Consider the following 16,133-nt stretch of genomic DNA (forward strand, 5'->3'; position numbering starts at 1 on the left):
AGTGTAATGGAGGATGAAGACAGCCTGATTAAACTTGCAAGGCACTGAATGACCCGAGCAGATGAGGCATTATAATTCCCTTACTCTCTCTCTCTCCCCTCCAGTCCTCAGTGCTGATGAAAAAGAGTCCTGTAGCTGCATGGTGATACAGACTCTGTCACAATATGCTCTCAGTGGTGGATAATGGAATTAAACCTTGCACTCTGGTGTGACTGGAAAAATTTCTACACTTTATTTTTTTTTTTTTAAGTAACTGATATGATGCTACATAGCAATTTCTTAAAACCAATCAATAATGCTGTTCAGCAGTCAATAGCTATTGCCATACCCAGACCATTTTTAAAGAATTTTGGAGAGGTAAGGAATTTCTAAGCATTTAAACATAATTAAAAATGTGCATGCTTTTCTGTATCATTGTTAGTAGTGCTCTTTCCACTAGAGTCTAAACTGACCAGAGGCTCTTTTACGTCATGAAATTTCTGTGTGGGGACAAACATTTTTAAGGATTAAAATCCTTGTTAAGCATATAGTATTCTCATAAAATATCATTTTTGTGTCATTTTTGCATCATTTTTGCAGGTAATTAATTCTATGTAAATTTTGATCTGAAAAGTTTCTGATTAAAAATAAAAATCTGAGAAAAATTCAAGAAAATTATTTTGGCATTTAAATTAAAAAATGCTGCAGTAACTGCACGTTTTACAAATTTTACATTTGAAAAGGTGCTGCTTCTCACAGTATTAGTTTTAAAACAAGTGGTAGTAGTAGTAGTAGCCTTTCAGGAAAAACAGTCTATAAAATTATTTTTTCTATTGACTCTTCAGGGTTAAGAAAGTGAATGTGCAAAGGAATTAAATAACAGTTTTCTAGACTTTCCCAAAATGTAAGTACAGGTGTATAGACTATTTACTGAAACACAGCCCTATCAATATCCCTTCTACTTCAAAGGAAGAATAATTTGGCCAAAACTGGAAGAAAGCCTGGGCTGCTGGTGTGACACAAGGCATCCAAACATCTAAAAGCCAGCCAGCATTTGGTGTACCTGTGTTTTGTCAGGCCATACTGACATGTTTCTCAGCCTAGCCCTATTTTCGCATATGTTTCACACTGTGCCTATAGATCCTTTACAAGAATTGTGTAGCCAGTTTTTAGCAGAGCATCTCTGCTGAGCGTCACTTTGTTGTCTGCTTTGGGCTTTTTTTTGTGTCTGATCTTGATATAATTTCTATTGAGCTGAAAGGACATCATTATAAATGACATAAATACCTGTTCTGCACTAAAGGCATAGTCTGATGCATCCCAGTGTTTCTCTGCTCCGCCTCTTTCTCAGTCATTAACCTCCCATTTTCCTATTTAAATCCTGCCCAGACTCCTGGCATGCTATCAAGCTCTGCTTTGCTCTAGCAAGACATTCAAGAAAGTTACAGAATCAGGATATGCTACAACTGTCCTATCCTATATCCCAGCAAAATGCCCAAACAAGTTAAAAGAAAGGGGCATGCTCACACTGGTCATTTTCAGAATAGGGACTGTAATGGGGTAGTAGACCTCAAAGTGCTAGGGTAAGAGGAGGACTGGGGGGAAAAAAAAAAATAATAAAATATATATATATATATATATATATATATGTGTATGTATATATGTATGTATATGTGTATATATATATGTATGTATATGTATATATATATATTTATATATATATGTATGTGTATGTATATATGTATATATGTATATATGTATATATGTATATATGTATATATGTATATATGTATATATGTATATATGTATATATGTATATATGTATATATGTATATATGTATATATGTATATATGTATATATGTAGAGAGAGAGAGAGAGAGAGAGATGGAGAACTCCATGAGACCCCAAATCCCATCCTGCAGTTCCTGTTTTGTTGGTCTTATTGAATGACCTACAAACCCCTCAAAAGCAGGAAATCATGCTTTATCTTATTTTCTGAATAAAATAAGCCCGGTTCACTCTCACAACAATGCATTGCCCTGAAGCTTCAGCTAGAAATGAGTCTGCCAGAGAAATTCTTCCCATCAAAAGAGAGGAACTCATTATGGAGAATCACACACACAAGCCTACAACCACTCTGCATGATACAGTCGAGGCCAACTCTCCTTTTACCCGAAGAGTTCAGCAGCATCAGGGTTACAATGTAATTCTGGTACCAGTGTACTGGCTTGTGTCCTCTAGAAAAGGCGCTGCAGAGAACCACAGATACAACACTGATTTCTCTGTCGATATACCATGCTGAATGAGTGAAGGGTAAGGAAAAGCAGGTCCAAGGAGGATGGAGTTTTCCATGAAGCAGCCAAAAATCTCAGTTTGAGCACTGGTTCAGGCCAGCTGTGCTCCTCATCTACATTTGCTTTTTAGGCAGACTCGAAGAACAGTGTTAGAGTCTAGGCAATCGTCAGGTGAATCTCAGATCAAAAAAAAAAAATCTATTAAGGTTTGGGTAAAAGATGAACAACAAGCTGAGGTTTAGTTTTTCACCTAAACATCTCTTTCTGCAAGAAATATGGGACAAAGAAAGCTAATGCCTACTATATATTAACTCTAAAAAATAGGACCTGTAACCAACATAGAGAGACAAAACAGATTATTTAAGCAGTTTGGGAAACCTCTTAGATGACGCAAGATTATTGTTAAGCTGTCCAAGATATTAATGAAGTCTCCTAGAAGTACCTAAAACCCCCAGTATGCATAGAAGGCATCCCATGGTTTCAGTATTATATTATGAAGAAAACCAAAATCAAAGCAAAATGAAAACAACAAAAACCCCCAACCAACAAAACCTGCCACAAACCCACAAAATTTCAATGATCTAGAAAATATCAGTCTTTTACACTTTCCTAGAAAAGCAATAAAAACAACTGAAGTGTGCCTACATTCAATCCAGAAGTTACTGTTTAAGTACAGGATTTGTTCTGGAAATGTATTTCTTCTTAAATATAATGTAAAAGATGAAAACTTGACTCCTTTGTTGCTGCCAAGGTTTCCCCTCCTACTTGGTCATTCTCTCTCATATATTTTTAGTTCATTTTTAACTGGGTCATCATTCCATGCTTCTCTACTAGACTGAAAAACCCTTTTATTTTCGAGCCCTGTTCTTCACATAAACACATTTAACATTGTAAGTAAATGATATCTGTGTTTCTTTCTATAGAGTTCCTTAATTCTCTCACGGCACATTCTCTCCCTTTGTCCTTAATTCTTTTTTATGTCCTTTTTGCCCTCTTCGGTTTTCGTCACTGTTTTAAATGTGCTGACATCAAAAGAGACTAAACTGCATCAGTATCACTTAGTGTTTAGAGAATGCTAAACTCTTAACCACAGAGATGACCTAGCCTCGCCTCATAATTTTTCATGCAGAATTTAAATATTCTAAGAGTATGATCCAGAAAAATGAAGATTTTGCACTAGAAATTATAATGAAGAGAGGATACATTGCCAATAAGTCTTTCTCTGTGTGTGAATTGAGCTAATTTTGACACTAGTCAGGTTCAGAACGTAAAACATGGGGTTTAAGAAACAAGAAAATTTACTCAAGGTGTATCTCATAAGTCAAACATTTTTAAGGATTTAAAGAAGCCATTTACTATTGTCAGCTTATTATTGCAAAATACTGCACACAACTGAGATTTGTATCTCTGTGCAGAGCATGAAAGAGAGTAGGTTTAGATCAGATATTCGGAAAAATTTCTCAACTGTGCAGGTAGTGAGACACTGAACAGGTTGCCCAGAGAGGCTGTGGATGCCTCATGCCCTGTAAGTGTTTAAATCCAGTTTGGATGGAGCTCTAACCAGCCTGGTCTAGTGTCCCTCTCCATGGCAGGGGGGGTTGGAGCTAGATCTTTTAGGTCCTTTCCAACCCTGGCCATCCTATAATAGTATGCTCCCTGACATCCACAAGAGTGAAGAGTTCTCCCTGACCTTGTAGATTCCGTGCATCTCACTGGTTTGGGCACATTCTTTCCCATGCTTAAATCAGAGGCTGGTCTGAAGCAACTCCAAGAGTTTTGGATGCCCTTTAAACCAGTCTGAAGAAAACCTTAAGCCATTACAAGGACTACCTTAAGGCCTTATACCCAAGCATTGACAGGGTGGGAGCAGTATCAGTCATGTTCTGTATTTAATGTTCCAATGGTTTTCACATCTTTTTCATCCTGGAATTTAATTATTCTCAACGCCACCTTGATTGAAATTCTACCAGCACAAGATGATTTCAAGTACAGTTATCCCTGACTAGCATCATGCAAAAGAATATAAACATCCACAGGACTGAATTAATTTACCTACACCAGTTTTACATGACACGCTTGTGGGGATTGCTTGAAAGAATGGAGCTCCTCCTCAATATATAACATATTTACAGAATTGGAGATGCATTGTTTGAACTTTCTTCCAGAGCACCTAGTATAAGCTAATAGGAAAGTAAGACAAATTTAGTAGATCTTATTTCAGTTGCTAAGCAAATTAATTCATGAATCTTGCTATTTGCTTATGTGCAGTTTATTCCCTGTCTAGGTTTTTCAGTTTGTGCAGGAAAAAAAAAAAAAAGGGGCTGTATCTCTTTACAGTTTATCAAATATGCCTGTTTTGCACTTCAGTGCTTCTTTTTATCCAGCTCTTGCTAGAATGATAAATTTTCTGAATGATGAAGAAGAGGTTCTTACTTTTACATAAGGGAAGTGTTACTAAATGAACTACAAACCCTGCCTGGACATATCCAAACACATCCCATACTTTTGAAGGTAAAAGCAATTGTTAGATGTTGCTTTAATAATATACAATTTTTAATGAACAAGACACTTGAGTTTTACTGAATCCTACAAAAACTAAACTGAAACCAAGCAAGCAAAAAACCAGCGCCCAGTCATGTGAAGACTGAATGTAACAGGAGTAACAGGAAAAAAAAAAAAAACAACTAAAAATGCAACCACAGAAACACCCCTGACCTCAAGTTCCAAGAGAAATGGGATGAAAATATGAGTACTAATGGACTGGTGAGCTAGAAGGACACCTGCTTTATTCAAGTTTCTTGGCTTGCCATGTAAAGGACCAAAAGATTGCATATGCCAACTGAATGTTTATTTTTCAGATTTTCCTTTTAAATGCGACATCTCAGAATCTGCTTTTAAAAAGTAATTGACAATCAAAGTCTGTAGGCTCTGCTTACATAAATATTGTTGTAATAGTTCTCAATTCACTGCATCTGGAAATTATGAAATCAGTTGGCTTTTAACCCTGATAGCAAATCATCATGATGTATTTGTATGAATATATACAAAATTCATTTGTGTTTTGTCCTTCCATGATGAATGTTTCACTGTACAGAAGGAAAAACTGATAGTGCTGCATACTTAGCCTAGCCAAGATGCTCAAGGTGAACTCCAACAGCAGTTTCCAAGGGACACAGCAGGATAAACTATGCTTAATTCTGGCTGCAAGTGAGCCTGAAACATGAACTTCCAAAAATGAGGATTTTTTTTTTTTTTCAGATTGGATAAGAACTCGAATCTTGGTCAAACCTCTTTTAACCTGAATCTTTAGGCAGAAGTCATGATTCAGACAGACTCCTGTAGGAACCAAGTCACACTGTGCATCAGAGAAGGATCAAAAACACTGAGCCCGTTGCCTTCCCCCTCCAAAAGAAGTACAGGAGAAGAGATTAGGACCATAATTTGATATAAGGAATCATAGAATGATTTAGGTTGGAAGAAACCTCAAAGATAAGGTCTCCTCTGAGCCTCCTTTTCTTCAGGGTGTTCAAGACCAGCTCCCTAGCCACTCCTAAACTCCTGTGGCTATGATTTATTGTAAATAAGGTAAATAAAATTGGATGCATTGAAACAGTCATCTTGTACACAGCATAAGTCTTACAGTGACTATGAATTCCAGTTTAGACTGGGAAAGAAATCTATTTGACCAAGTAATTTACTCCATTATTATAAAAAACTTTATCTTACTCAAAGGCTGAAGAATTACCGTATATAGATATCATTTAAGTAGGCTATATTAATTTTGGTTTTAAGCAAACACATTTTTGGTCACTATTTTTCTTTCGCAAATGGAAACCATCTGTCATATTTTTCTATTTCAGATGCTAGAAAAAAACGTTTCTTAGTGGTTTCTTTTTCTTACACTTGAGTTAAAAAAAAATCTGATGGATTTTTTTATGGTTAAACAATACCAGTGTTTCCTGAAGGTAATTTTATGGGTATACTTTTGTTTTAGAAGTCCCTGACAAAGAGTCAATTGGAAATAACCGAATCAATTATAGTGTGTTCATACTTGTCTAATACCCCATTAGTTCAGAAATAACTAACTCTAATCCCCCCAAAAGGTAGAGTGCTGAATTTTCTTTGTTTTATTTGAACTCTCCTTGTAATTATAAAGGCAAGCCTACTGGCTCAGAGATTTGGGTTGCCATGTGCTAGTACAGGGATGCCTGGTAATCAGCTTACTGCCTGCCACAGCCAGCCTCTGATTCTTCCAGGAAACATCAAATATTTTAGTGTGGCTGCATCCCCCTGCCCTCTGTTGTCATTTAAATCACCCTACATTCACTCTAACCTGCTCTGGATGCTGTGCAGTACACTACACATCTGATTTTAGCTCAGTATGAGGGCTGTGTGTATATAATTTTTCAGCTGCTTCAGTTGGTTTGTGTAGAGGTAGACTGGGTCCAGTTGCCAACACTCACATCTGAAAAGAAGAATATTCTTTGTCTCATTCTACTTGTTCTGTCTGGTACCTTCTGCCTGTGAACTCTGCTACAACTACATTTTACAGGGTCCTCTCCTAGCAAAGTTTCCGTTGATATATTATTATTATATGGCCATTTATATAGACCCAACTGTGTTATTTCCATTTTATTGCAAGGACATAAAAGCTGGAAATTTACCAAAAGTACAGAAAGGAGACTAAGAGCCTTTGAAAGAAAATGCCTTAGGGAAATACTGGGTATTAAATGAAGTTGATTTATAGCTGTTGCCAGAATTTTTCAAAGCTTGAAGACTCCTAAATACAAAGTTATCCAGAAGAAAAGGTAGAAATACTTATGTTAGCAATACCAGCCATATCACTGTTAGATTTACTGTTTAATCATTGCCAGCATACATGCTGGCATGATCAGTGAGATGGTCCCAGCCAGAATGCTACCTCTGCCCTAGTCCCATACAGTTCTTACAGAGGAAGAACAAATTAAAAATAGGAACCTTGAGGTTGCACAAACAGAAAAGCCCTTGTAGTACAACACAGAATAAGATCTGTTTGCCTAGTAAGGGTTCAGATTTGTAATATCATAACCAACAGCAGTATTAGGCATGTAGAAAAATGAGAACATGCAAAACTAGTATTCTTTTCCAGAAATCTCTCTCTCATCTATACCAATGAGTTCTGACTCTATTTACCCAATTAGGACTTGGCTTGTCTAGGTTACAGCAAGGAAAACAGGTAACAGCAGCTGACCTGTAATAACAAGTCACTTGTAAACTCTTTGTCCACATCAATACTGTCCCATCCCTGGAAGTTTTCAAAGCCAGGTTGGATGCAGCTTTGAACAACCTGGTCTGATGGAGGATTCCCTGTCCAGGGAAGCAGGGTTGGAATTAGATGGTTTTTAACATCCCTTCCAACCCACACCATTCAATGATTCTATAACTGCAAGAAAACATGGCTTAGCATTTTAGTAATTCATAGATCTTGCTGTCACAGTAGGGGTAAAGCAACTGCATGGAGAGTTGCTCACACAGAGTAGGAGAGTAGGCAAGCCTTTATAACTGAATTGTGCCTCAGACCCTCAAATCTGCATGTCAGTAATTCAGGAGAAAAAAAATACATATATATATATATATATATACATCTTCTGATAACCAATAAGTATTGTCTCCCACTAAGTCATTTTTACATTTCCTTCTCAGCTGCTTCTCTCATTCTTATTTCTCACAGTCATTATTACCTTTCTTTCTCCATAGCCAGCTCCTCTTTCATTTGTGCTGTTTCAAGACTGGCTTCCATAGACGTATCCTTTGAAGACTTCAGTTGCCCATTTAAGGCAAGGAATGAACTCTTGCTCCTATTAAGCATTTCATTCACTGATAGGCATTGATGTTCTGTCCTTCTGAAAGCACTCTCTACATGTCTCAAGCCTCTGGGCAATGCTTTAATGCACATAAATTAAGAAAAACAAATGGTAGAGATCAGCATCACAGAGGCCAAATTAATAAAATAGAGCCTAATGACTTCAAGTTGGACACAGTCTCAACACTTAAGTTCTCAGAATAAGAGAATTTTCTCACAGATTAGAAGACTAATAGTTCTTCGGAAATCGTCTTTTCAGAGAGCTTGCTTTACCTTCTATTCTGTGTTATGCAATGCTCCAAATCATGCTAAACACTGTGTGTCTGAGACAGAGGCAGCAGCACTTGGGACTTGCTGGTAATTGAAAACAGGCTCTGAAGCAATGATTATCACACAGTAAAACTACAGTACTCCACATGCTCCACAGAGCCAGCCAGTAACCCTAGCCATTTTCTTTTCATCTGAGAGAACAGAACCATGCGCTTGAATTTTTTTTTGGCAGTCAAGCAGTAAATGCACTGTGAAATGCACTTCATTTTCAAACTGTGTTGATATCTTCTGGATTTACTAATCATCAAATATCAACTCTGCAGTAAAACAAAACACATGGTTACAAGTTCCAAGACAGTAAGTCAGAAGACTATTACGCATTATGCAACTGTTAGCTTCCTAAAAAAGCTTCCATCTACTTTGGCCTAGTGTCAGGTATTCAGTGGTGTGATTCACTGATTCTGAGAAAGAGGTTTCAGTTTGAATTGTGTACCTGGATTTCACAAAACATTGCATCAGATTTCTCAAAACAGTTCAAATTCCTATCCAAATTCACTTACACACATTTTCACTTAAATACTCCTGAAGATCTCCTCTAAGCATAATTCATCTCTTGAGATTACAGCAAGAGAAACAACCAACTAAAATTTCTTTCCCAGACTTGGAAGGAAGCTGCAGCTGATTATATTTGGTAAGACACCAAGAAATTTACACAGTCCTTCCCAAAAGAACCGAGTTAAGACACCTTTAAATGATCCAGTTTCCCTTTCCAGTAGAGAAGTACAATTCAGAGAAGATAACCAAAAAGTTACCTCAATAGATGCCTGGCTATTGTGCTCCCAGATATTTCCTCTATCACCTTAAGCAACTCACAAAGCAGAGCTCTGTAAAAATGAAGTTGCAGGATCCAAGTGCTTTGTCTTTGTTTATTTCCAGGTTTAAGTCATTGCCTACTCAATAGACAATGTCCTTTCTCCTCTCAGCTCCACAGATTTCCCTGAATCTTTGTCATTCATTTTTATTGGTACTGCTAGTCGGTATTTCAAAGGCTGAGCAAGGCCATAGTTAACCTCTTTATAATGTTATTGCCACCCATGGCTGGCATGAACAGATAGAAATAAGAAAACTGCATGGAGGATACAGAAAGTCTGAACTCCCTTTCAAATTGCTCCCATGGCTTTGCAGAGTGAGAAGGATTAAAGGGTGGTAAGAATTGATTTTCTCGCAGGAGTCAGGTATAGCTATCTACCCAGCAATCAGGTTTCTGGAGCAAGAGAACATAATTTGTAGAATGACTTGATTTTTCAGCCAGGACTTCACCTGATATATGTCTGTACTTTTTTTGTCATTGTCTAGTGAACAAAGAAGGTGACAGCTGAAAGTTGAAAGTCTGATATGTGAGACAGTTTCACAGACAATTATTGAAGTGATCTTTTGGTATTTGACTTGAATTTTACATGAAAAATTTCCATATGTCTGTGTGTGGTTGCACTTGTAATCTTAAAATTCTGACAATGTTAATGTAAATTCTGTATTCCTACAATTTATAGAACAGCATAAAAATGATAAATAAATGTCTTCCTTAACTATTACCATCACAAAACAGCTGCGTTGAAGATGTTTTAAGAACTTTTTACATCTCTTGTAGTTTTGCAAAGGTGCAGTTCATTTTGTTACTAAAGTTTGAGTTTCTTAAAACACCTTAAAATTTCTATTTTGAATTTCAGATGTCTCTAAAGGCATTTTTTGGTGGTATTCCACTATTAGTGAAATGCAAATTGTCTTCTTGAGGGTTTTCACAGTCTGTAGCTTTCTCTGCTCATTAGCCATAAGTCATTGGTTTATCTAGAGTGAATTTAAGGTAAATACTAAAATTTGCAAAACTGGATCTTCCTGTACGCTTATTTTTGTCAGCTGTTTTGAAGTTTGGGATGAATTAAGATAATGTGTCCAGCCTCTCAGCTCTCATTGGTTAGTTATTTTTTTTAGCTACAAAGCCAAACAATTGTCAATGCCTTCTGTTGCATAAACTTGTTAACCTGAGATCTAGAGCATTTAATGAAACAGAAAAAAGTAGTTTCAGACTTCTAAAACGGTCCAGGTGCTTTTCATGATTTTATAGCCAACTTTTTCCTATTTAAAAAAGTCTTTCAAATTTTTCCTTTGCATGGTCTTTTTCACAGAAAAAAAAATAGAAGGAAACTTGGAATTAAAATTATTTGGGGAAAGAAAAAGGTTTAAATAAGCAAAGTCAATGAGCTAAAAAATAGATCCACATTCTCTTGGCTGCAGAAACTTCTTTTAACACCTCTGATGTTATTGAAACACTAATGGATAAAAAATTTCACTGGAAAGTATAGCTTTTTCATCTTGACAGTAGCTATGCAAGTTGAGTACATCTGAACCTGTTTCCATGATTTACACTGACAGAAGGCAGCAAAAGAGTTAATAATGCCCTCTTTTTTCTTCACCTTGGAAAATCAGGAAACAACAGGACACTGGAGAGATTAGAAACTAGATCCCAGGATTTAACAATCTTAAAAAGAAAAGTTCCATCCCTGAAGCACAGCAGCTTTCCAAGCTCTGAAAAAGAGCCTACCTATGATGTGCAAAGAAGGTACAATTTACCATATAAAATACACACTGTAATGAAAATAGTTCACTGAACAAGTGAGTCCAAGCTGAAGCCTCATTTTTTTCTGGCTTAGATGTGCATCACTTGAATGCACACAAGATTTTACACATTCCAGCTGCATTAGCGTAGTACTGTATGCGCTAGAGAACTTTAGCATTTGTGGGATAACCAATCAATGAAATAGAGAGTATCAAAACTTCTGTTCAGTTTCATTGGAAAAACATCAAATTTTTTTCTGACAAAACTTGAAGTTATAAAAGCAGGCATAAGAGCAGGTATATCACTTCAAGTTGCAGATGTACTGGTATTGGAAGAACCCTCAGGTTCATTTTCCTTCTGTTGTCAGCAGAACTTTTTAAGTAGGGATAGTTTTGATTATGCTTTATTAAGCACTTATTTCATTAAGGAATTGGTCAAGGGTGTTACTAACCTGAATTCAAACCATAGCTCTGTAACAGAAATCCTTTGAGCTCCTGGGCAAAATGCTAAACTTTGCGAGGCTTTGGTTCCAAGTTTGTAAAATATGAATAACAAGTCTTCATTATCCAACATTTTACACATCTTCTGTGCCTACGTTGCAAGTTTTGTGGAGAAAGACACTATTTGTATAGTGCCTGGCACAGTGGGGTCTGGACAATCTGTTTATGCATATGGAAGAGGCTCTTCCATAAGTAAGAGAGGCTCTGTCTAGTTACAATTCCTAGAGAACTGCCTCAAACACAAGCTCTGGGTAAGTCATATCTCCCCTTTGACAGTCTCACAAATCCTTGTGATACACATTATTCACACTAGCACCATTTCTGATGTACCCAGTTCTCTTGGGATCTACCGCTGAATGTCATATTTACAGACTTGCACTAAAGTACATTGAAATAGGTATCAAGCCCAGGGAGCTAAATGCTGCAGTGGGTTAATGCATTAACCTTTCACATCTGAAGACCTGAGGTGAAACTCTGGTTCTGTTGAAGTCCACAGCAAGGTCTCAATGATGTCAACTGAGCCAGAAACTGACAGTAGAAGTTCAAGCACTGTGCCAGTCCTGAATAAAATAATTCTTTAGCAGCAGCCAAGTGTCCAGCAAACACTCACTCACACACTTTGCACTGAGCTACCAAAGGGCCTGACACATCACAGTGATTTGGCGTAGTACCATCTTCCCAAGAGCTGGAATAGCAGAGAGGACTTGCCATTGTGACATGAGATGCTACAAAAGTTTTTTGAGAAGCCTTTTACTTATCTCCTACCAATACTCTCAAGCTTTATGCTTCTGTCTTTGCACAGACAAGCCATACACATATATCCCATATCCTTTCCAGCACACCCAAATCTAAATATGATGACTGTCTTAATTAGGATGATTTCCTTTGAGTTATTTGATCAAGAATTTTAACACATTTAACATGAACTGAAGAATTTAAAACTGCCATACATTTAGCTTACAAAACAGCATGCTTCATGTCTTGTTCTAAAACTTGAAGTAACCTCTAGAGAAGAGTAGAAGAAATATTCAAGATTTGTTGTATTTAAAAGTAAGTCATGGCCCCATTCTGTCCAAGACTGAGAATCTGCATCAAAAATAATGCACTTTCCCTCCGTGACCGCTCAGTATGATTTCCATAACAATTTCTGAGTCAGAGCTATTTTAAGAAAATACACCCTAAGAAACATCAAACTCAGGACATCAACTTCCAGAAGAAAGTAATCTCTCCAATAACTTCCTGGCACTGCAGATATTCACTGACCCAGACAACATATTTCTTCCCTGTACACGGTTGAGGTTAAGTCCAGCATGGTGCGAAAAGATCCTTCTCTTTATAAAATTTAGGAAGAAAACTTATCGAGATTCGGCATGTTTCTCTGGGTATCCAAAAGTTCAAAGGAATTATTGCAAATAGAAGGTTAAAAATCTCTATGTTTATTCATATTTAAACAGAAATATAAAGCTGGTTGGGAAAGTGTTTTGCAGCAGCTGTAACACCCAAAGGAAGCTGATTAACAGCCATTATAAATTGCCCTCAGACACAGTTTCTGAAGCTGTGTAGACCCATTTCTCACTTAAATATTATTGAGGTTATTATTCTTCCTGCTTTAAAAAAAGTGACATTCCCAGGCACTCGGCAGAGCTTTATTGTAAGGAATGTGTATTTCTTAGAGGAGTATTAAAAATTTGAACCTCTTGTTACTTCTCCAGCCAAGGAGACAAGGCCTATTTCAAGGTCATAGAATTTCTTATAGTTATTTTGAGGGCAGCACAATTCCTTGAGGCAGAATCACAGAATCTAGCAGCAGGAGGTGGATGCTAAGCCTGAACATCAACATAACCATGTAAGTATCTGGTGGTTTGTTTTGTTGTTGTTGTTGTTTTGTTTTGATTTTTTTTGTTGTTGTTGTTTTTTTTTTTTACTGAACTCCACCCTGCCTTGATTTAAATGATTCCAAATTTGAAGCTCTCACCACTTTTTTGGGGAAAGCTTATTGCATCCTGATGGAAATGACATTAACTATCTAAATACATCATAGGATGTTAGAATATTTTGGGAAGAAACAGAACCACAAAAACCACAGAGATTTTTGCTGTAACCAAGTACTTAAAGTCTGCAAACCATCTGTACAACTACTTTTTCAAAGAATGTGAGTCCCAGAGGTATAACCTGGCTCACGTGAAAAAACACATCTAACATGTTATTAAACTGAATTTTTTTTTGTTAACATAATTCAATAGCATGTAACAAGGGCATGCATTTAAACAATTCTGGCTTCTCATTGCAGCTTGCCTCTCTGTTCCCATGCCTGTGACAACACTGCAGCTAGAGTGTGAGGCATTGTGGAAAGAACTGTCTTAGCAACATAAAAAATACCTCTGTTAAATGGTTCCCAAACCCAGAGTGTTAGGTTTGCATAACTGAATTTTGGGCATCTAAACCAATTTTATCCTTATAGCTTGTCTGAAACCAAAGTAGCACAGTATTATATTCCCGTGTACTTTATATTCTGACTGGTTTGTTCTAGGTAGTTCATCCTCCCTACAAACACAGGAGCCAGTAGGAGGAACTACAGTTTCTTGGATCTTGAGAAATTATTTTAAAAGTGTTCTGTGACTTGAAAATATCCCTGTTGAGCTGGTGAATCATTAAAAATTGTTGGCACTAAGGGCTGTTAGTATTTTGGCTAGAGCCATCTGCTGATGTGCATCACACACACGTGTGTCTATATACACATACCCACCCACAAAGGAAACTAAAAGAAATTAACTATTTAGCAAAGGCAATGTGAAATCATAGTTCAACATTTTAAGAAAAATCTGTTGCAAACTGATTGCCAGAGCTCACATTTTGAAGCAAACTACTGAATTTGTCAGTCTTTTTCTGATAACTTTGACTCATCTGGACTCGGATGTGAACTGTGGGCCCAAGATAGAAACAGAGACATTGCTGAACATACTGGACTAGCAATTAAACAGACTGGGACACTGAACTTACACACGGGGCTTTCTGACCTCACATGAAATGCTTTTTACAGTCAAATACATTCATACATTCAGGAGTTTCACAGCATTGGAGAGGATGCAATTTCCTCATTTGCTGGTATAGGGAGTAAAGTCTGGGCTTCAAGCTAAATTATTCACTGCTATCTTAATAGATCATGTAGAGATTAAAAAAAATAAAATAGAAAAGTAGCATGTAAACCTCTGCAGAAATTAAGTTTCTTTCTACATCATGTTTTCTACTGCATCAGAATATACTGCTTTTAGCACTGCTGAATTAAATGTAACCTAGTTTGTCATGAACTGCTGGTAGAAGCATGTACCCTTGAGGAAAGTTGTGCCAGTTCCTGGCTAGCTACAGCAGTGGGAACAGGTTTCTGTCTGAATGGAGACTCAAGCTTCCCAGGTGTTTGCTGTTCACTGAACAGAGCAGGAGGGGTTTTCAAGACCACATGGCCCTGGACCTGTTGTGGGAAACTTTCAACAAGCTGCTGGCAGCACTTCCAGGTTGGTGGCCTGCAGAGGAAGAAATTAGGCCCCCACTGCAGAGACGCTCAACACACAGGCACTGATGTGCTGGAAGCAGCCAGGCTGAGCTGCTACGTGGCAATGGCAGAGTTCTACTGAGTGTAAATATACCACAGGACCTCTGATGCCAGAGTATTCAAACCTAATTATCATAAACCAAAGTAAATATTCTAATGTGGACAGCAATCAGTTGTTCATAACTGATAACAGCAGACTCCTTCCATCCATTAAATTCCATCTGTTCAACGTTATAGACCAACCACTGCACTTCAATTAATATTTATGACAGAGACTAAGTTTTCCAAAGGTTTTATCTCGAACAGAATCTGATCATTTCAAACATTTTTCTTTCTGAATCCCTGAAGAAAGCATCAATAATGAGAGGTCTGGTCCTGCCACCACTGAAATCCATAGCCAACACTCTTGAACATTTCAACAGAAGAGAGGACATTAGATTCTTTGACTAAGCAGAAAAAAACCAACAAATAACACCTGGCAAAAATCAGCTGAACATAATGATCTTTATACCTGACAGTCAAAAGGTCATTCTGTCTTTTTTTAAAATTTTATGTACAAAATCAGCCAACTAAATTTAAAATTTATGAACTTTCAAACATTAGGAAAATAAGTTGCCATTTTCAGTGAAATAGTTTTTAAAAAATAGATTTGAAACATTTTCATAGGTTTTGAAAGCCAACAGGTGCCAGTGTAGATTCCTTTATTTTTTTCCATTCAGATTACTATATTTCATTGATACCTTCAATTCTGCACTTACTGAAATTCACAGGTTTTGAAACACCTGCTTTGATTTAATGTGTTTTTAAATACAGGAAGCTAAGCAATTTGTCAAACGTAGTATCCTAACAGCTTTTGCCAAGTTCAGATATGAGAGCATATCTATCTATTATACATTTTTGCAGACCAGAGAGTGAATTGCATTCTTCCCTAGCCAGTTTTGAGATAAACTGCTTGTACTATAGAAGGAAGCACCGAGTCCTTTCTGGAACTGTTCATTGTTCTCTGACTTAATTATAGTAATTGCTCAGGAAACATCATCATCCTCATCCTTCAAAGCTGCACTCACGTCTGCACATGGAAGT

The 16,133-nt window shown here is 37.1% G+C and overlaps 1 protein-coding gene across 3 annotated transcripts in view; it reads right to left on the bottom strand.

Moving 5' to 3' along the window:
• FAM241A (family with sequence similarity 241 member A) overlaps positions 1 to 16,133 on the bottom strand; it is a 275,269-nt gene that overhangs the window by 231,612 nt on the left and 27,524 nt on the right. The gene's annotated exons all lie outside the window — the stretch shown is intronic.

The sequence above is a fragment of the Chamaea fasciata genome, unplaced genomic scaffold (genome assembly GCF_029207755.1).
Source record: "Chamaea fasciata isolate MVZ Bird 193981 ecotype frontalis unplaced genomic scaffold, bChaFas1.0.hap1 SCAF_6, whole genome shotgun sequence".
Classification (NCBI taxonomy): Eukaryota; Metazoa; Chordata; class Aves; order Passeriformes; family Sylviidae; genus Chamaea; species Chamaea fasciata.